Source organism: Bos mutus, chromosome 7, assembly GCF_027580195.1.
Source record: "Bos mutus isolate GX-2022 chromosome 7, NWIPB_WYAK_1.1, whole genome shotgun sequence".
NCBI lineage: Eukaryota > Metazoa > Chordata > Mammalia > Artiodactyla > Bovidae > Bos > Bos mutus.
In genome coordinates, this window is record NC_091623.1 from 106,442,188 (window position 1) to 106,463,654 (window position 21,467).

Consider the following 21,467-nt stretch of genomic DNA (forward strand, 5'->3'; position numbering starts at 1 on the left):
GTCTTTGCACAGCCAGGCTGAGGCCTCTCCCCAGGTCTGTCCGCTGAAGCTTGAGTTTAGCACCAAGCAGCTCTGCACACCTGCAGGCAAGCATCTCTAGCTGGGGAGTCATCGAGGTGGCCAGAACCCTCTCTTCAGGTCTCTCTGTGTCTTCTCTGCTGCAGGCTGGCTGGTGCACTCTCTTCTGAGCCTCTGATACTTCCTTTCTGTCCTGGCTGATCTCCCAGCTAGTGAAGGGGCTTCTAGGGTGAAGGAACCTTTCCTCTTTCACACCTCCCTCCCAGAGGTGCAGGTCCCATCCCAATTCCATTATTTTCCCTTTTTGTTCTACCCGGTTATATGGCGATCTTTCTTGCACCTTTGATTGTATGAAATTTTTTGCCAGTGTTCAGTAGGTATTCTATGAGAATAGTTCCACGTGTAGATGTATTTTTGAGAGAAAGGAGTTTCACATCCTTTTATTCTTCCATCTTGATCTCCACCTACCTCCCTACTTTTCAATAGCTATTATATCTCACAGAAAGATTGTGTTCCATGGAACAGAGTTTGTGAAAAGCAGAGCTAGACCAAGTAAAATCTCACTATTATTCAAAATAAAGGAAAAACTAAATTATCCTCTCTCTGGCCTATCTTAAAATAGCTGTACTTTAAAATTAATATTGTGAGGTATTTCTGATAAAAGTTTTAAATGCATATAATTAGTATAATTATGTTCCATTAGATTAATTTAAAGATTAAATATGTCTAGCACTTTTTATAACTTAAAGAATACAGGATTTTCCATTTTCAAAAATACAGCTAGGACAAATGATAATTCTAGCATTGATGCATGTTTTAAGTATAAATAGACTTACTGAAATTTCTGAATTCTCTTGTTGAATTAGCTCAGGTTCTCCCATAAGAACACACTAAAATGGGTTTTGTGGACTGAACTGTGTCCCCACAAAAGATATATGCGCTATTGATACCCTGCATAAAATAGATAACTAATGACATCCTACAATATAGCACAGGGAAGTCTACTCAATGCTCTGTGGTCACCTAAATGGGAAGAAAGTCAAAAAAGTGAGGATATAGGTATAAGCATAGCTGATTCACTTTGCTGTATAGTAGAAACTAACACAACATTATAAAGCAACTATATTCCAATAAAAATTAATAAAAAAGATGTTAAAGTCCTACTCCCCTCAGTACATGTGAATGTGATCTTTTTTGGAAGTAGGAATATTGCAGATACTCTAGTTAAGATAAGGTCATTAGGATGAACTCTAACCCAATATGAGTGTCATAATAAAAAGCAAATTTGAACACAAAGACAGACATGTACAAAAGAAAGATGATGTAAAGACATAGGAAGAAGACAATTCAGGGAACACCTAAGGCTACAACATGCTAGGAGAGAAGCTTGGAACAGGTTTTCCCTCACAGCTTTCAGAAATAAAACACCCTGCTGCAACTTTGATCTGGGATTCGGAGCTTCTGAAAGTGTGGGAAACTAAGTTACATTGCTTAAGCCACTCAGTTTTCACCCTTGTTAAGGCAGTCCTAGGAAATGAATTCGGAGAAGGCAATGGCACCCCACTCCAGTACTCTTGCCTGGAAAGTCCCATGGATGGAGGAGACTGGTGGGCTGCAGTCCATGGGGTCGCTAAGAGTCGGGCACGACAGAGCGACTTCACTTTCACTTTTCACTTTTATGCATTGGAGAAGGAAATGGTAACCCACTCCAGTGTTCTTACCTGGAGAATCCCAGGGACGGGGGAGCCTGGTGGGCTGCCGTCTATGGGGTTGCACAGAGTTGGACACGACTGAAGTGACTTAGCAGCAGCAGGAAATGAATATAATAGATTAGATTTGTAAGAGATTAATTTGGAAAAATACCTATGGAGGAAAATGAGAATGGAGTAAAAGAAGGCTAAGAAAGCTCAAGAGCTATCACAGTGCAATGTAGGACTGTCCCTTATGAACTAGAGTAAGAGAAGGAATGAAGAAAGTGAGGAAGGTTGGCTGAGTGGAAGATTCTTAGGTGGCATTTTGATTCCAAGAAAGTTTGGCAAAACTAATATGGAGTCCTTAAACCAAAGCTGACCATCAGAGATATAACATTGTTAAAATGACCATACTATCCAAAGCAATCTAAAGATTTAATGTGATCCCTTTCAAATTCCCTGGTGGCTCAGAGGTTAAAGTGTCTGCCTGGAACGCAGGAAACCCGGGTTCGATCCCTGGGTTGGGAAGATCCCCTGGAGATCTCCAGTACTCTTGCTCAGAGAATCCTATGGAGGGAGGAGCCTGGTGGGCTACAGTCCATGGGGTCGAAAAGAGTCGGACACGACTGAGCGACTTCACTCACTCACTCACTCTCAAATTATCCATGACATTTTTTCACGGAACTAGAACAAATAATCCTAAAATTTACATGGAACAACAAAAGACCTCAAATTGCTAAACAATCCTGAAGAAAAAGAACAAAGCTAGAGGCATAATGCTCTCAGACTTCAGACAATAATACACAGCTACAATAATCAAAAGAGCATGCTATTGGGACAAAAACAGATATATGGAATAATGTAATAGAATAGAGAGTCCAAGGAGGCCAGAACATACAATAGGGAAAAAACAGTCTCTTTAGCAAGTGGTCCTGAGAAAGCTGGACAGCTACATGTTAATCAGTGATGTTAGCACACACCTTCACACCATACACAAAAATAAATTAAAAATGGCTTAAAGACTCAAATACAAGGCATGAAACAATAAATCTCCTAGAAGAGAATATAGGCAAAACATTTTCTGACATAAATCTTATCATTGTTTTCTTAGGTGAGTCTCCCAGTGCAAAAGAAATAAAAGCAAAGATAAACAAGTGGGACCTAATCACACTTATAAGTTTTTGCACAACAAAGGAAACCATAAACAAAATGAAAAGACAGCTTACAGAATGGGAGAATATGTTTGCAAATGATGCTACCAATAATGGATTAATTTCCAAAATATACAAACAGCTCATACAGCTCAATTAAAAAAAAAAAAAAAGTAGGAAAATGGGCAGAAGACCTAAATAGACATTTTTCCAAAGAAGACATACAGATGACCAACTGGCACATGAAAAGATGCTCAACATTGTTAATTATTAGAAAAATGCAAATCAAAACTACAAAGAGGTAGCACCTCACACCAGTGAGAATCGCCACCATCAAAAAGTCTACAAATAATAAATGCTGGAGAGAATGTGGAGCAAAGGGAACCTTCCTACACTTTTGGTAGGAATGTAAAGTGGTACTGCCACTATGGAGACCTGTATGGAAGTTCCTTAGAAAACTAAAAATAGAGTTGCCATACAATCCAACAACCCCAACCCTGGGTGTATATATAGAGGAAACTCTAATTTGAAAGGATATACAGACCCCAATGTTCATTGCAGCACTATTTACAATAGCCAAAACATGGAAGCAACCTAAGTGTCCACTGACAGATGAATGAATAAAGAAGATATGGTACATATAGTCAATGAAAAAGAATGAAATAATTCCATATGCAACAACATAGGACCCAGAGATTGTCATATTAAATGAAGTAAGATGACAGAGAAAGACAATATAAGCTGATACAACTTACAAGTGGACTCTAAAAAAATGATATAAATGAAATTATTTACAAAATAGAAATAGTCTCTCAGACATAGAAAACAAACTTACGGTTACCAAAGGTGAAAGGGGGGAGGATTAAATTAGGATCTTGGGATTAACAGATACATACTACTGTATATAAAATAGATAAACAGCAAGTTTTTACTATATATTACAGGGAAATATATTCAGTATCTTGTAATAATCCATAATGGAAAAGAATTTGAAAAAGAATGTATATACATATGTGTGTATATATGTGTATATACACACACTCATATATAAATCACTTTGCTATACAGGTGAACGGAGAAGGCAATGGCACCCCACTCCAGTACTCTTGCCTGGAAAATCTCATGGACGGAGAAACCTGGTAGCTGCAGTCCATGGGGTCACTAAGAGTTGGGCACGACAGATCGACTTCACTTTTTCACTTTCATGCATTGGAGAAGGAAATGGCAACCCACTCCAGTGTTCTTGCCTGGAGAATCCCAGGGACAGGGGAGCCTGGTGGGCTGCCGTCTATGGGGTCGCAGAGTTGGACACGACTGACGCAACTTAGCAGCAGCAGCATACAGGTGAAACTATCACAATATTGTAAATCAACTATAATTCAATTAATACACAAAATAGGGGGATGATCATGGTCAGATTTGTTTAGGAAAGGAATAGACTGGCCTCCAAGAGATTTATTCATTCTCCTGATAAACTTTTACTGGGCATCTGTAAGTGTCAGGGATTGTCCTAAGTTGTAAAGATCCAGCACCGCATAAGATGGAGTCCTTGTCCTTCTGGACCTTAGCTCCTCATGGGAATTTTATTCAGAAAACTGTCAATAGTCCATAATCAAGCATGTAAGTAAATGAACAATATGTGTGAATGAAATAGAAGACGTAACAGGAGAAGGACAAGCAGAGCGGGCCATATGGGCTTCAGACAAGGAAAGACTTTCCAAAGGAACTGACATTTCAGCTGCGTCCTGACAGGCTCCAGGGAGGAGTCGGTAGTGCACAGAGCTGGGACAGTGTGGGGAGGGCTAAGACTCCAAGGGAGTGAAGCGATGGGCTGGTGAGAAGTACCGAAGATGGGGCAGTGTGATTAGGGTGTGGGGGTGGGAGCTGAGCACAGTGGCTGGGGTTTCTCAAGGTCCTAAGAAGTCAGATCTCGACAGGTCTAGTTTCGTAGGCAATGCTGAGGAGTTTGTAGTTTTACAAATTAATTTTTATTGGAGTATAGTTGCTTTACAATTTGTGCCAGTTTTACTGTACAGCAAAGTGAGTCAGTCATACATATACATGTATCTGCTCTTAGATTTCCTTCCCAGTTTAGTCATGACAGAGTATTGAGTACAGTTCCTTGTGCTGTGGCATATTGAAGGCTCTGAGTGGTTCTGCAGGAGAGCAACCGGTTTGACTGGGCTTATGTCCAAGTTTCCAAAACATAGATGACCAAATTGCTCTGCTAATAAGTGATATCTGACAGAAGAATTTTGTCCCTTGGAAGAGAGACCTGGAGATGCCAATTTGCAAATTTAAGGTAGTTGCCTCTTTAAGAACACAAGTATCTGGAGAAAGCAAGTCACTGGAACACCAGCTGATGCAGTAAAGGTGGGATTTTAAAATAAGTAATAGAATGTTTATATTTGCTATCTCTGATCTTACATTGCCTTGGGTTTCATATCCCAATGCTACTATCTAGTAATTATATCCTGTGGTTAATATAATTAATCTGCATCTCATTTTTCTTAGTGTAAAACAGAGGATAATATTAGTTATTTCAAATGATTGTTAGAGGGATTAATCATAAAAATGAAAGCAAAGTTCTTTGAACATAAGTACTCTGTAAATACTGTTATTGTTATTATCATAAGTAGCCTAAATATATCAATATTTTTTCTCTGAGCATAATTTCTTGATGTTAATGAGGTCATGCACACAAGAGATAAGATATTCTAGGGAAATTTTCATTCTTATTGAGAAAACTCATTGAAAAAAATACGTGTATACATAACTTTAAAAAAAAGCAATGGCAAGTCTCCTTTCCATTCCACAGTAAAATAATGTCATTTGATTATCAATTTCTACATTCCCTACATCTGTTTTCCTTCTCAACTACCAAATATAAATCCTAACAAAGTAAGGAGATAATTCACTTATGCAACATGTATTTGCAGATCAATACTGAAGTATCAGCTCTATTCTGGGCATGAATACAGGCTTTTTTTCTTTAAAGCAGTTTGCAAAGCCCTAAAAAGTTCCTTCATTCCATTTTAGCAACAGAGAGTAAGCATGATCTCTTCATTGGTCACTTGCTTGAGGATGCTGCATCCTTGGCATGGGGTGGCTGCTTTGACTTAAATGAGCCTCACTCTTGTGGATATGGGGGGTGGGGCAGGAGAGAGTGGGATGAATGGAGAAGGTAGCATGGGAACATATACACTGCTGCTGCTGCTGCTGCTAAGTCGCTTCAGTCGTGTCTAGCAAGTGGGAATTTGCTGTATAACTCAGGGAACTCAAACTGGGACTCTGTGACAACATAGAGAGGTGGGATAAGGTGGGAGGGGAGGCAGGTTCAAGAAGGAGGGGACATATGGCTGATTCATGTTGATGTATGGCAGAAACCAACACAATATCATAAAGCAACTGTTCTTCAATTAAAAAGAGAGATAGACAGAAGGTTCGATCCCTGGCTCAGGAAGATCTCCTGGAGAAGGAAATGGCAACCCACTCCAGTATTCTTGCCTGGACAGCGGAGCCTGGCGGGCTATAGTCCATGGGGTTGCAAAAGAGTCAGACACAACTGAGCAACTAAACAACAGCAACAAGAGACAGCAGGCCCTAAGCTGACTGACATTGTAGAGGAAAGCACCTTGATCATGAAATGTTAAGGCCACCAGTCTAATAACCATGATCATGATTCCTCTCCTCTCCAACAGAAGCTGAGGATAATTGACATAATTTTGGCCCATTAAAGTGGTTTTTTTTTTTTTTAACCTGCCATGCCTAAGTGGATTTAATGTGGTTTATTTTATTTTATTTTTTTTTCTGACACCAGCTTGGAAAAAGAGAAACTTAATTGCGACATTTATATGTAATTGCTGGGTGATGAATGCTTGAGGAATTTTCACTTTGCGGAGATACCAAAACAAAAAAATCATACCACAATCAACATTTCTGGGTGAAATGAGAGAGCCTCTCCCACATCTTGTGGGTGAGCAATTTGGATTTAATTGCTTCACTACTTCATTTTTCATTTTTAAAAATAGGCCTCCAAAGAAAGTCTCTTCAAATGAGATATTCTCATGGTCAGGGTACAGAGTACATGAGTCAAGTGAAGAAAAGCAGTCTATCATTTAACCTTGTATGCCATACAATGGCTTGCATCCTGATCTCAAGGAGCTTATATTTGAGGAATAAGACCAAGCATGCATTTAAAATAATTATGAAACAATACAAGAGATTGGAGATAGTTGAGTGCTTCCAAATCAGCAAAGACTCCGGTATTAGTTGATTCTTAAATGATTTCTGAAAGTGAAGTGAAAGTGTTAGTCACTCAGTCGTGTCCAACTCTGTAATCCCATGGACTGTAGCCCACCAGTCTTCTCTGTTCATGGATTTCCTAGGCAAGAATACTGGAGTTGGTACCATTTCCTTCTCCAGGGCATCTTCCAGACCCGGGGATTGAACCCAGGTCTCCTGCATTGCAGGCAGATTCATTACCGTCTGAGCTACCAGGGAAGCCCAAAGGATTTCTAATACAGCTGAAATAACATGGAATAGGAAATAATGTGCATCACATGTCAATTTTCAGTTAGGATTCTTGATCATGTCATGGCTGAGATGATATGAGGCAGTGTGTACAGTGGTGGTCCATTGGTCTGACATGGTTGCATGTGCATTTGGTTTGGCTATTATGTATGTGTAATATTTTAGAAATCATGCTAGCTAGGCAAGTGTTACTTTCAGTTATATACTTCACCCCATTTTCTTACACCCCATACTACTCAGGCATTTATATGAATATGAATATCAGCCAGCCCCACTCCTGCAGGCATTTGAGTGTACAGAAATGAAAGTTTGATGGGAAGAAGATGGGATTCAATGAGATGAAATTGTAGACATCCTCTGTGATCCTCTATGATATGAAAACTCAGAAGGAAGAGATATGTACACTGTAACAGTAAAGAGGACTTTCCAGGGTAGGTAAATCTTAAAATAGATGCTGAAATAGATGTCCCAATAGCCAAGATTGGGACAGGTGCAGGTGGGACAGTCAGCATGGAGGTAACTGGTTGGACTCAGGCAGGGCAAAAGGCAGCTGCTGCTGCTGCTAAGCCTTTTCAGTCGTGTCCGACTCTGTGTGACCCCATAGACGGCAGCCCATCAGGCTCCCCCATTGCTGGGATTCTCCAGACAAGAACACTGGAGTGGGTTGCCATTTCCTTCTCCAATGCATAAAAGTGAAAAGTGAAAGTGAAGTTGCTCAGTCATGTCTGACTCCTAGTGACCCCATGGACTGCAGCCTACCAGGCTCCTCCGTCAATGGGATTTGCCAGGCAAGAGTACTGGAGTGGGGTGCCATTGCCTTTTCCGGCAAAAGGGAGACTAGTCTCCAAAGGTGATGAGTGTGTGTCGACTTTTGGGAAGGAAGCATCATTATGTTTGGGCCAAACTTGGGGATTCCTTCAAGGTCAAAGAGGCCAATGAACTTTCCGAATACCACAGAGCAGTAATGAACAGGGCTGAGACTAGACCTCAGAAATTTCAGCTTTCTTTGACATTGGTCTTCCTTTGAAACAACTCTGCTATTACAGAGCTAAAATGTAATGAGTTTCAAAGTTAAAAGACCCAACAATTAAAATTGTAGTTAATTTTAAACTCAGGTCCTTTGAAGAATAGAACAGTTGGATATAAATACATATATATGTGTGTGTGTATGCATCATTCTTAAATTCTCTCTTTTTGCTAAAATGGAGAATGATTTTCTTAGTCACATTTATTATCTTTGTCTCATTGTGTAGGTCACTCCTATCCAGGCATGGCCACCATTGCCTTATGATGGGAACAGAAAGAGTTATTTATTCTGGGAATCCTGCCCATTTTCTTGATGTATCATTTTTATTTCATTACTTGATTTATGTACTTGTGTAAGAGGAGGTCCTGGCGATTCATTTCCATGAGCCTCTCCTTTTTCTGAGGTTCTGATCCTTCCTCTCCCATGATGCACAGATGAACTAGTTGTAGAAACACCACCACCAGCTATGAAATTTTTCCTCCACCTTACGGTCAACAGTTTTGATATGTGAGTTTCCATAAAGATCAAAGGGATTGACAGACATTGTCTTAGGATAATTTTGGTTGGCAAGTGGCAGAGCACTTGCCCCTAAAGAGTTTATCTGTTTTCATAGCTAATGAGTTCAGGATTTTGCCTCAAGCATGGCCAGGGTTCAGACGATTTCAGCAGGATGTGGTCTTGCTCTGTCTCTTGCCTCTGATTTGCTCCATGCTGGCATCATTCTCAGCAAGCTGTGCTCAGGTCCTGGGCAGATGGTTCAGAGGAGCTCCAGGCTAGCACCCTCCCAGCCCGAGTGTGTGTGTGTGAAAGTTCTCCAGTCGTCGTCTTTGCGACCCCATGGACTATATAGTCTGTGGAGTTCTCCAGGCTAGAATACTGGAGTGGGTAGCTTTTCCCTTCTCCAGGGGATCTTCCCAACCCAGGATCGAACCCATGTCTCCCGCATTGTAGGTGGATTCTTTACCAGCTGAACCACCAGGATTTCTCTTTCCCAGTTACTTATAGTTGGGTCCCGCAGGTCAAACCTAGATCACAGGCTTTTGTTAGAGCTGGGCATGGGGTCAAGCACCGAGTCACCAAGAATGAGCATGTATGAGCGGTTCCATAAGAGGACAATCTTGATGCTGTCATCTGAAGAAAGAGGGATGCTGGGCTGGCTGAGATGTGATGGTGACATGAGAAGGAGCAATCAGGTTTGGGTGTGGGCTTAGCCCTTCTGGGAGGTACGGCTGACCCCAAGATTTCTTTAAATTCTTATCATATTTTACCTTTAGATATTGTGTGAATTCTATACCATAATATGTGTTTCAATGTAAAAATACTGTTTTTAATTACCCACTGACTAACTTTAACATTCCAGGAAGTGACATCATTTTAAACCCTGTAGCTTCATAGCTCCAGGCACTTCTCTCTGTTCCGGCACTTCAAGTTTGAGAAGCACCACTTTATGCAACTCTCAGATATAACTTAGCCATTATCAGGTTTCTCTGCTGTTTCAAGTTGTATTCAAGCCTGGAGAAAGTAGAACAGGTGAAACTGGCATGCAGTATGGCCATTAAAAGAACAAGTTTTGCGTCAGATGTCACGGGCTGGAGTCCTGTGTCACCACTCATTCTCTGTATGACCTTTGATAAGTGACATTGCCTCTCGAAGCCATGGTTTCCTCATTGGCTAATGCCACTCCTTTTTATACTTTGTGAGGCTTGAATGAGCTAATGCACATGAAGTCAACCCACTGCCTGGTACATAGTCATTCTCAGGAACGGTTCAGTTCAGTTCAATTCAGTCGCTCAGTCATGTCCGACTCTTTGCCACCCCATGAATCACAGCACGCCAGGCCTCCCTGTCCATCACCAACTCCTGGAGTTCACTCAAACTCACGTCCATCTTAATATTATTAAATTGGCATAAATTAATACTTTACAATATGTAACATGCAATGTACAATATACATAATTACTTTTAAAATGACCTATTTATTTCTACCAATAACTTCCCGTTTATAGTTTCAAATGAAAGTGAAAGATAGATTTTTTTTTGTTTCCCCATGCTGCTGCTAAGTTGCTTCAGTCATGTCCGACTCTGTGCGACCCCATAGACGGCAGCCCACCAGTCTGCTCTGTCCCTGGGATTCTCTAGGCAAGAAAACTGGAGTGGGTTGCCATTTCCTTCTCCAATGCATGAAAGTGAAAAGTGAAAGTGAAGTCACTCAGTCATGTCCAACTCTTCTTGACCCCATGGACTGTAGCCTACCAGGCCCCTCCACCCATGGGATTTTCCAGGCAAGAGTACTGGAGTGGGTTGCCATGTCCTTCTCCATGACGTAAAACTAATTGAAAAAGACACAAGACATAAAATAAGGAAGCAGGAGATTGCCTCTAGAGTAGAAAGTTTTTATTTTCATGCTATTAGCTTAGACTCACTGTAATATTTTCCTGCTCTTTAATTCCTACACAGTTGTCCTTAATTCCACATTTATCTTGTCGTTTAACACTAGCTCTTATTTCTTAACCAACCCTTGCACAAAGCGATTAGCAGAAATACATCTTTCCTTCAGTTTTCAACAGAAAGTCCACCTGCTAAGTATTTTTCACACTCTGAATAAAAACAAGGGAAAGAGAGCAGCAGGAAATAGCTTAACTGAGACAGATTATCAGACAATTATTGGCATTTTGTAATTCTAAGAGCTAATGATCATTTCTAGCTTAAGAAAATGCCCATCACAGTTGAGATGATAGCTACCATTAAAAAGAAGGTTACAGAACACAAAACGGTAGAAATAAAAAGGCTCCATAGGAGTCCTTTCATTTAAGCTTTGGAAATTTTAATCTTTTCTAATTTTAAGTTGTATCTTTTAACTCAGTTATCGTATTTTTAACACCTACCTCCACTTCTTCCCATATAGTGTGTGTGCAGAAACACAACTATATGCTTGGGTGCATGTTCCTATTTTAAACATTTAAACTGTGTTCTATAAGGGTACATATAGACAAAATCAATTTGAATGTATGGAAAATTCCACATCATTCATTTGATGAAATCCTTCCCCAACTCCTATTCAGTTCACGCAATGAAAATATGAATGATCCAAATCAGAAAAGAAGTGACTCCCAAGAGTGCGCTTTGTATTTTAGACATGCTAACCTTGAAAGTTAGATCATTTAAAGTGTCTTCTGAGTGAGGGGAAAGGGTTTCTGAACTTCCAAAATGCCTTCATTTCCTCCTCCACTTAGAAAAAAAAATTATTTATTTGGCAGTACCAGATATTAGGTGCGGCACACAGGATCTTTGATCTTAGTTGTGGCATCTGGGATCTAGTTCCTTGACCAGAGATTGAACCTGGGTCTCCTGCTTTGGGAGCATGGAGTCTTAGCCACTGAACCACCAGAAAATTCCATACCCCTCCCTTTTTTATAGAGCATGTACCCAGACTCAGAAGCTTGACAGCTTGAGTCCAGTTTTCAGATGCACCAATCTGAAGCTATGTGGACCTCCATAAATTACCTGATGCCTTTCTAGTTCACTTTTCTCACTGATACATGCCTCCCGGGATCATTGTAAGGAATAAATTAGTTAATCTATGTAAATGATTAGAACTGTGCCTGGAATATCATAAGTTATCTTATACACCTTTGCTACTGGTTTGGTGTTTTAAGAGCATGCATGGACTCCAAGAGCACAGACAGGCTTGAGTTTGGACCTCAGCTCTGTCCTTTATCAGCTGTGTGACTTCAAGCCAGCCAGTTTCTCAACTTTGCTAAGTTTCTTCACTGGTGAAATGGAGATAATAATATTAATGATTAGGGTTTGCCTTGGGTCTGTAGCCAGCAAGAATTAGGAAAAACCTAGGCTCAATACTCATTTCTTTTTGACCTTGGTCAAATTGCTTCACCTGAGAAATGTGCTTGTTGTGGAGATTAAAGGAGCCAATACGTACAAAGGGCTTAAAATAGTGCTTGGCATTTTGCAAGTGCTAAATACATTTTATTACTATTGCTTGCTCGTCTCACAGTAATATTCACAGTTTAGAAATGAGAAGGACAATAGAGAGGCTAGCTGCTTTATCCAAATGACCAGCATGTAGCAGACCTGGGCTGTCATTCCAGGGCTTCACACGCTGTTTGGCCCTGACATGTGATTGGTCGCATGATATGATTTACACTGTTGGTATGATGTAGAATTCTTGGCCCAGGAGCTCCTTCTGCCTAAAAGGTTCACACGCCCATATCCTTCAAGGTCAAATTTTATTTTTAAGTCTTGAATGTCCTCATGCAAGTAATGTGGTTTTCTTTTCTTTTTTTTTTAAATTGAAGTATAGTTGATTTACAATGTTATGTTAGTTTCAGCTGTATGCAAAGTTATTTAGTTACATATATATTATTTATGTATAATATATCTATATTCTTTTTTAGATTCTCTTCCATTATAGAGTATTACAAAAAATTGGATATAGTTCTCTGTGCTATACAGTGCTATACTATAAGTCTTTGTTTTTTATTTTGTATATGGTAGTATTTATCTGTTAATCCCATACTCCTAATTTATCACTATCCCTTACTTCCCCTTTGGTGACCAAACATTTGTTTTCTTTGTCTGTGAGTCTACTTCTGTGTCTTTAAGTTCATTTTAATGCCATATGCTTTTCTCCTGAAGACTGTCCTGCTTCTCAAAGCTGACTATAATCCACTACTGCTTCAAACTCCTGCTGCTCAGCATGACTCACCTTAAATGACCATTACTGTGCGTATTTTTTTTCTCCTCAAGGAGACTCTAATTACTGTGAAGGTCTGCTCTATGAATGATTCATCTTCGTAATATCCTCATTGCTAGAACAATGCATGGAACATAGGGGAACTTTTATAGATATTTGCTGAATGAATGAATAATGAGTGAATGAATGAAACAGCTAATGGCTTGGATGATTATGAGCAAATTAGCCTGGGAGGCTATGGCATTGAGCATTTGTGGATATACTGAAGTTCATATGTCCCTTTTCGAACATAAGAACCACAGACTCAAAAGTGCTTTTAGCTGGGAGTTTGGGCTGCAATCTGGGCCTCAGAACTGGATAAAATATGTGGGCTCTCAACTTAAAAAATTTCATTTGTTTGTTTGTTCATTCAATACGTTTCATTTTGTACTTAATATGAGTCTTAGTGCTCTTGCTCTGGGTAGAGCAGGCTGTGTTTAGGAGTTTACTTCACTGTGGAGTCAGGATATCAGAGACGAAATGGGCTTTAGGGTCCTTCTGATCAGGATTTCTCAGATGGTATAATGAGAAATGTTAGCCCTCGGTGAGATACTCCGTCAGTCAATCAAGTCTAGAGTCCAAGTTTGGAGGATGCTATATTCTTTATCAATCTAGGCTTCAGATTAGTAATAATAATGGCAATGACAGCCATAATAATGGAAGGTAACATCTATTTAAAGATCATGGCATCCAGTCCCATCACTTCATGGCAAATAGATGAGAAACAATAGAAACAGTGGCTGACTTTATTTTTTTGGGGGGTCCAAAATCACTGCAGATGGTGACTGTGGCCATGAAATTAAGACTCTTACTCCTTGGAAGGAAAGTTATGACCAACCTAGACAGCATATTCAAAAGCAGAGACATTACTTTGTCAACAAAGGTCCGTCTAGTCAAGACGATGGTTTTTCCAGTAGTCATGTATGGATGTGAGAGTTGGACTATAAAGAAAGTTGAGCACCGAAGAATTGATGCTTTTGCACTGTGGTGTTGGATAAGACTCTTAGAGTCCCTTGGACTGCAAGGAAATCCAACAAGTCCATCCTAAAGGAGACCAGTCCTGGGTGTTCATTGGAAGGACTGATGTTGAAGCTGAAACTCCAAAACTTTGGCCACCTGATGTGAAGAGCTGACTCATTTGACAAGACCCTGATGCTGGGAAAGATTGAGGGCAAGAGGAGAAGGGGACGGCAGGGGATGAGATGGTTGGATGGCATCACCGACTCAGTGGAAATGAGTTTGGGTGGAATCCAGGAGTTGGTGATGGACAGGGAGGCCTGGTGTGTTGCGGTCCATGGGGTCACAAAGAGTCAGAACCAACTGAGCGACAGAACTGAACTGAATCTGGGGAAGGCACTATTAAAACCTTTTAAAGATGAGAAAAGAAAGCGTTTTGAACTTCAAAGAATGAAAATTCTGTAATAAAAGAATAAAAAAATCCATTTTGCTTTCTCTTAATCCAGCATTTCCCAAATTTAGTTAACTATATAAATGGACTTTTTTTCTTCTTCATACCACCTGGAAATATCCTATGGATTCTGAGAATCCATTCTCCTGGGAAATGTTGTTCTAGTCATTTTACAGATGCAGAAACTGAGTTCAGGGAGGAAATGACTTCACTGAATTCTGTCCCTAGCAGGGTGCAGAGTTGGGACCTGACCTCACACTCTTGACTCTTACTGAATTCATTTTCCCAGTGGAAACCAAGGCATACCACCTGTTTCTAAGTGTCCCAGAGCCTTTTAAGAGAAGAGGCAAATATGTAAATATTAATAGATGATGGTTTTGCAAGTAATTTCCCTAGAATTTGTCGTTTGTATTAGATTATATAGAATGTGCTACTATTCAATTTAGTTACTCATTATCATTTTGGAATTAGGGGTGAATTTGGGGGGAAGGAAGATTCTAAACAGCCTTCAGTGAGAACATTTTCGGTGCAGAAATTTATCCTCACATAAAGGGAGACATGATCTATGAAGTCTAACCACAACACCCAATAGGCAATATTGGAAGCACTTAATAAATTACAGTTGCACTTACCATTATTAGCAAAAGTAGCAGCAGCTTTAGATTATCCAAATTTAAATGTCAGGTTTTTTTTTTTTTTTAACTTACTAGCTGTATGACATTGAGCAAGTGGCATAATTTCTTTGAGTGTCAGTTTGGGAGGACTAGAATCAAAGGAGGTTATTAGTCAAGTGTAAAGTGTTTCACAGATTCTTTATGATTTTAAAACTATAAAATGTCATTCCTTTGCCTTGAATTACACCTTTCAACATTTCAAGGAAATCTGTTCTCTTGGTTAGATCATAGGTAGATGCTAGGCTGACATCATATTTAGGGTTGTCAGATAAAATACAAGACATTAAATTTAAATTTCAGGAAACTGGCGAATTATTTTTAGTGTAAGTATATCTGTGTGTGTGTGTGTGTGTGTGTGTGCATGTGCTAAGTTGCTTCAGTTGTGTCCAACTCTTCATGAGCCTATGGACTGTGGCCCACCAGGCTCCTCTGTCCATGGGATTCTCCAGGCAAGAATACTGGAGTGGATTGCCACGTTCTCCTCCAGAGGATCTTCCTGACCCAGGGGTCAAACACATGTCTCATGTCTCTTAAGTTTCCTGCATTGGCAGATGGGTTCTTTACCACTAGCATCACCTTGGAAGCCCAAGTATATCCATATTCTAATATTAAAAAATTCTTTGTTCATCAAAATTCAAATTTATGGGACACGTGGTATTTTTATTTCCTAAATCTAGTGACCTTAATTATATTTTAGCAGATAAGTTACAAACTGAAACACAATTCCTTGGTCTGCTATTATTAATACCATTTTAAGAATGAAGAAACTGACTCGGCTTCTAACATTTATTTCAAATCTGAGGATTTTATGGCTATAATAAGAAAAGGAAGATGATGGAATCAAACTCACTTCAAATCCCAGTGTTGCCACTTTCTACTTATGTGAATTTGGTTACATTAGTTTTTCCAAGCCAAGTTATTGTTATTATTATGTAGAATTTTCTTCTATGACACTTACTTTCTCCTGAGAGGATTTGTATTATCTGTTTTTAGTGCTTGTTTCTAAATGTGTTATCAAAATGTTAATTTTCTCCCTGTGAACAGAATAAATTCAGCTTTCTAGCTCTTGAACTTTACAGCTAAGAATAAGTTAGTTTTTCTAAATGATTTTTCTTTTGCTTGTTTATAGTCTTTGGGATTCTAACAGAATCTCCAGGCTCACAGGCTGCATTTGAGACTTTCAAGCTAGTAGAGGTTTCAAAGTCATTTTGTCTGTTTACAGGGAGAGGGAATTTGGGGGTATTGGCTTTTCCTGCCCTCTCCCCTGGGGATAAGACGGCAACTTTGGGCCCGGCTGCAGACAGCTCCTATTCATTAAGCACCTCCGCTCTCTTCCAGGTATTGGGCTAGACATCTCACTCATGGTATCTTATCTCATCTTCACATAGCCTGTGAACAGTTACATCTTATTATCGTTATACTGGTGAGGAAATGTTCCCATGTGACTTAACTAGGCTGAAACACAATTTCGATGTGGGTCATGGGGACAACGTCAGAGAGGCTTACCTGAATGAATTCCTGGTTAGTGAATAGCTTGCCAGCAGTCCCCAGTTAGCCTATTTGTTTCTTCTGAGAGGCTTGCTGAAGATGGACATCTGCACACGTGCATAGATTTTTTTTCTCCCAGAGATGTGCTTCATCAAGGGTTTTCATGGAGTCTTTACTTTCCCTGAGGGAGCTGGCTACCTATAAGTCACCAAGTGTCCAAAATGCTTCTGAGTTGTTCTTTTTCAATAGTTTGCAAAATATACTACAAATAATACATGTTTATTGTTCAAGTTAGAATATAAAGTTGTATGAAAAAAAAATCTGCCCCCCCTCCAGTATCCCCTCCCAGAGGGATACTGTTAGCATTTTGGTGTCATCTTTTCCAGATAGATAGACAGAGATAAAATTGATGTTTGTATGTAGTTGTTGTTTTACAGAAATTAGGTAACATGGAAAAAGCCATTTTGAAATCAACTGTTTTCCACTCAGTAGTACACCTACTTAAAATATGTGCCCCAACAGAATCTGTATTTTTGCTAGGTCATTACATATTACATGTAATATATATGTATATGTATTATATGTACACAAGTTTTAAAAGAGTACTATATTAAAATTTGAATTACATGCTATAAATTCCATATTTTTAGATTATTATAGTTATGTGTCTTCTGGGAACTGATTGTGATTGATAATAATCCATATTATCCATTTAATTACAGAATATTCCTAAGAAAGGAAAATAAGAAAAGGTGGCATTGATAATGGCAGTTCTTAAGTCCTTTTGAACAGGACCTACAGTTTTTTATAGTTTCCTCATATTTGGGGGAATATTTCCTGGCATGATTTTTCTGACTTAAACTTGCCCTGAAATGTTTCTTGGCTCTATTGAAAGGCAGAATATGCCCTTACTCTGCAAAAGACACTAAGGTTGTGTGCCTTGACAAGTTCAGAGAGTGAAACAAAGAATTTAGACTTCAACTTGAAAATGAAATTCCAGAAGAGCGTTCCACCGTCTCCTCCAACCTGGCATACGCTATACTACTTTAGGCACCAGAGCCACATCGCCTGAAGAACTGTTCAGACTCTCTAATTCACCTCATGATAGTTCACCCAGGGTGAACCGATGGCTTCACTGTAAGGGCTTGTACATTTGAGTGTCTAATCTGAGGACAAATTTCACAAAGACCTGTTCTGAGTTTCGCTAAGAGAGCAAAGAAAAGCATATCTTCCTGGTGTAAAAGGCCTTGCACCTTCCAGGTGTTCCGTAAATGCTGATTGTTTGTCATGAAAAGTAAGATTCTCCAGCTTCTTCTGCTCAATATTTTGCCACTGGGAAGATTCCTTTCCCAGTAAGTGACAAGATTAAAAACAGGCAAACGCATTTCCTGCCACAGCAAATGCACTTTAGTGAAAGTAGCAATGAACACGCCTTCAAAGACTTGACTCTGAGCCACGCTTTGCGGCATATTGCCCTGTTAACTCTGGACCAGTTCCTGGGCGTGGTTCCCTTATCTGTACAGTAGAAATAATGACCCTCGGTTTCCTTAGTGTAATCTCATTAAAATCATGCAAAGGAAATGCTTTGTACACTGTTACAGATTCACTTATAATGAAGATAGAGCTAACCAGTCTCGATCAAGGCATTCAAAAAAACCACTGTGCTGATCACTTTTTATGCCTTATCTCATCTAATGCTCAGAATCCCTGAGCAGTAGATACTGTTGCTATCCTCATTTTACAGATAAGACGACTAATGGTTAGAGGGTTTATGTAACCTGCCAAGGCATAAATTTCCCTTTGTGAAGGTGTTCCTCCTCCTCTCTTCTATACCTGGGAGGAAGAAACCAAACATGATCACTGAAGACAGAAAGTTGGCATGGAGATGAGTCTGTGCAAACAAACCTTACTAAAATAACCCCTATCTTCAGTTAGTTTCCACCATGTATTTATCTCTCCACAACTTTACTTCCTCTAGAAGCCTATACTCCTTAAGTCTAATCACTTCACCACATTTACAATCTTTTGTTAAAATGGTCATAAGACCCTAAGTCTCACCACCTCTTTTGGTCTTCATGTCTTTTCTGCAAAAGCCTCTGCACGTGTAAAAATTTAAATGTTAGCATCAAGCAAAACTTGTATGCCTTTCTCCCGTTAGCATATAGTTTGTCAGTTTAATTTGTAGTTCCCAGTTAACTTGACCTAAGAGGGAAGAGGAAAAGGATTTTTCCTCCCCTACAGTTATAAGTCTAAAATAACACATCAGATTTGAAGATTTCGTATGAAAATAGCAATTAAAATATTCAACTTTGAAAATATCGATTATATATTGAAATAATAATCTTTTAGTTACAATAGGCTAAATAAATCACTAAAATTAATTTCACTTATTTAGCTTTTTAAAATACTAGAAAATTTAAAATTATATATGTTGCTTTCATTTTTGGCTCATTTTATATGTTTGTTGGATAGCAATGCATCAGGTGACCTGTACAATATGTTCTTGGCTTCTGCTTGACCTGGGCTTCCAGGTTAGAAGATTTTCAGTTGGGAAGCAGAGCTTTTTCCTTTGATTTAATCAGCAGGTGTAAATGCAAACATACCCAAGGTTCAACTACTATGCCTCTGCATTTGCATTTTCCTACAGAGGCCACCAGCTGCTGAAGAGCCAGAGAGGGATAACAAAGTCTGCTTCTTGCTGCTTTAGAGCCATTAAACTCTTAAGGCAGGACATTGCCCCTTGATTCTGTGTGCAAATAACAGAGTATTACAATTAGCATTTGTGTAGTTACATTGATGTAGTTTAATGGGGTCGAGGCATATCACATTATTCCAAGACTGAAGTGCATTCTTGGTGGGTAATTTATTCATAGGTAAGATATAACAGTTTTTTAAGAAGTCTCGAAGAGAGTGAGTTTCAGCACACAAAACTTTAGAGGGTGATTATTATTGCAGCAGTAGGTGTCATTAAAAGAGATAAACAGAAGCTGAGACTTCAACCTGACCTCACCCTAGTAATAACCCAGGTTCAAGCACCCAGAACCCAGAGGGAAAACTTCTCTTGTGGCAAGTGACCATAGCCTTTCTTCCCATTTTGCTGTCTCTTTAGTTAACATGTTATTGACCAGGAGATTTTTACATGAAACTAATGACTCTACTGGAGAAGGCAATGGCACCTCACTCCAGTGCTCTTGCCTGGAAAATCCCATGGATGGAGGAGCCTGGTTGGCTGCAGTCCATGGGGTCGCTAAAAGTCGGACACAACTGAGCGACTTCACTCTCACTTTTCACTTTCCTGCATTGGAGAAGGAAACGGCAACCCACTCCAGTGTTCTTGCCTGGAGAATCCCATGGACGGAGAAGCCTGGTAGGCTGCAGTCCATGGGGTCGCACAGAGTCGGACACGACTGAAGTGACTTAGCAGCGGCAGCAGTAATGCCTCTATATTAGTATGTCTCTGGTTAATAATGTGTTTAATGGTCTTAGCAAGATTGTCCTCTGCAAAAACAAAGCAAATCCACAAATGTACACTAATAAAAACCTAAACAATCACCAATTCTTAGGACTGGGTACACAAATCCCAACACCAGCACTTTCTACTTGCCCAATCACCCTTCCTGTAGTTTCTTTTCCCTCCTCACTGTCCTCTTGCTGGAGTTAGGAGAAAGAACAGTGGACTCAACATTTAGGTTCAAGTCCTGCAAAAGGTATTTAGTAGCTTTCTGACCTGGGAAATCACTTGACTATTCTGAGCCACTAGGCCTCAAAAATGCCATCAAGTGTGTAAAGGAATTGGGAAAATTCTGTTATGTGGGCAATGGTGACAGGAATTTTTATGACTAAAACCTCTCCACGTCTTATTCCGCAGCTTTCAGTTGCTTATTAGACTTTCTCTTCTTAATAATAATGTGTTAGAATTTGGTGAAAACCCAGTATGTGATAGGACTGAGCTGCCTCACTCTCTTTGTTTTATAGTTTTCTTCTGTGAAATACTTCACATTTACTGAAGAGAAAACATACAGCTTAATGGATTATTGTTGTTGTTTAGTTGCTAAGTCACATCCAACTTTTTGTGACCCCGTGGACTATAGTCTTCCAGACTCCTCTGTCCGTGGGATTTCTCAGGCAATAATAATGGAGTGGGTTACCATTTCCCTCTCCAGGGATCTTCCTGACCCTGGAGATCAAACCTGTGTCTCCTGCATTAGCAGGTAGATTCTTTACTGCTGAGCCACCAGGGAAGACACTAAAGAATTACTATAATGTACTTATCTGTATAACTAGAATTCAGTTCAAGAAATAGCATTGATAGCACCAATGAGCCCCTCAAATGACTGGTCTCAACAACAACTCCCTCCTTTCCCTTAAAGGTAACTATTATTCTGATTTTTGAAAGTCATTTTCTTTTCTTTACGTTTTAACACCAGAATATGTATCTGTAAACACAATGGTTTTGGCTGTTTTGGAATTTTAAATAACCAGATTTGAACAGACACCGAAGACTGAATTTTTATATCATGTTTGTGACAATCATCCCTGTTGTGTGTAGCTACAGTTTTTTCCTTTTCATTGCTGCCCTCCGTTGTGCAAATATAGTCATTGATTTGGTCAGTTTATTGCTGTTATGTTTTGGGGTTGTTCTGTTGTGAACATTCTTGTCCAAGTATTTTGGTGCACATGACTACGCATTTCTGGATGGACATACTTTTCTAGACGTAGAATTACTA

The 21,467-nt window shown here is 39.5% G+C and overlaps 1 non-coding gene across 1 annotated transcript; it reads left to right on the top strand.

Moving 5' to 3' along the window:
• The first annotated feature begins 2,165 nt into the window (after positions 1-2,165).
• On the top strand, positions 2,166-2,237 carry TRNAS-GGA (transfer RNA serine (anticodon GGA)). Its single transcript has one exon. It is a non-coding gene; the product is annotated as a tRNA-Ser (tRNA).
• The last annotated feature ends 19,230 nt before the right edge of the window (positions 2,238-21,467 follow it).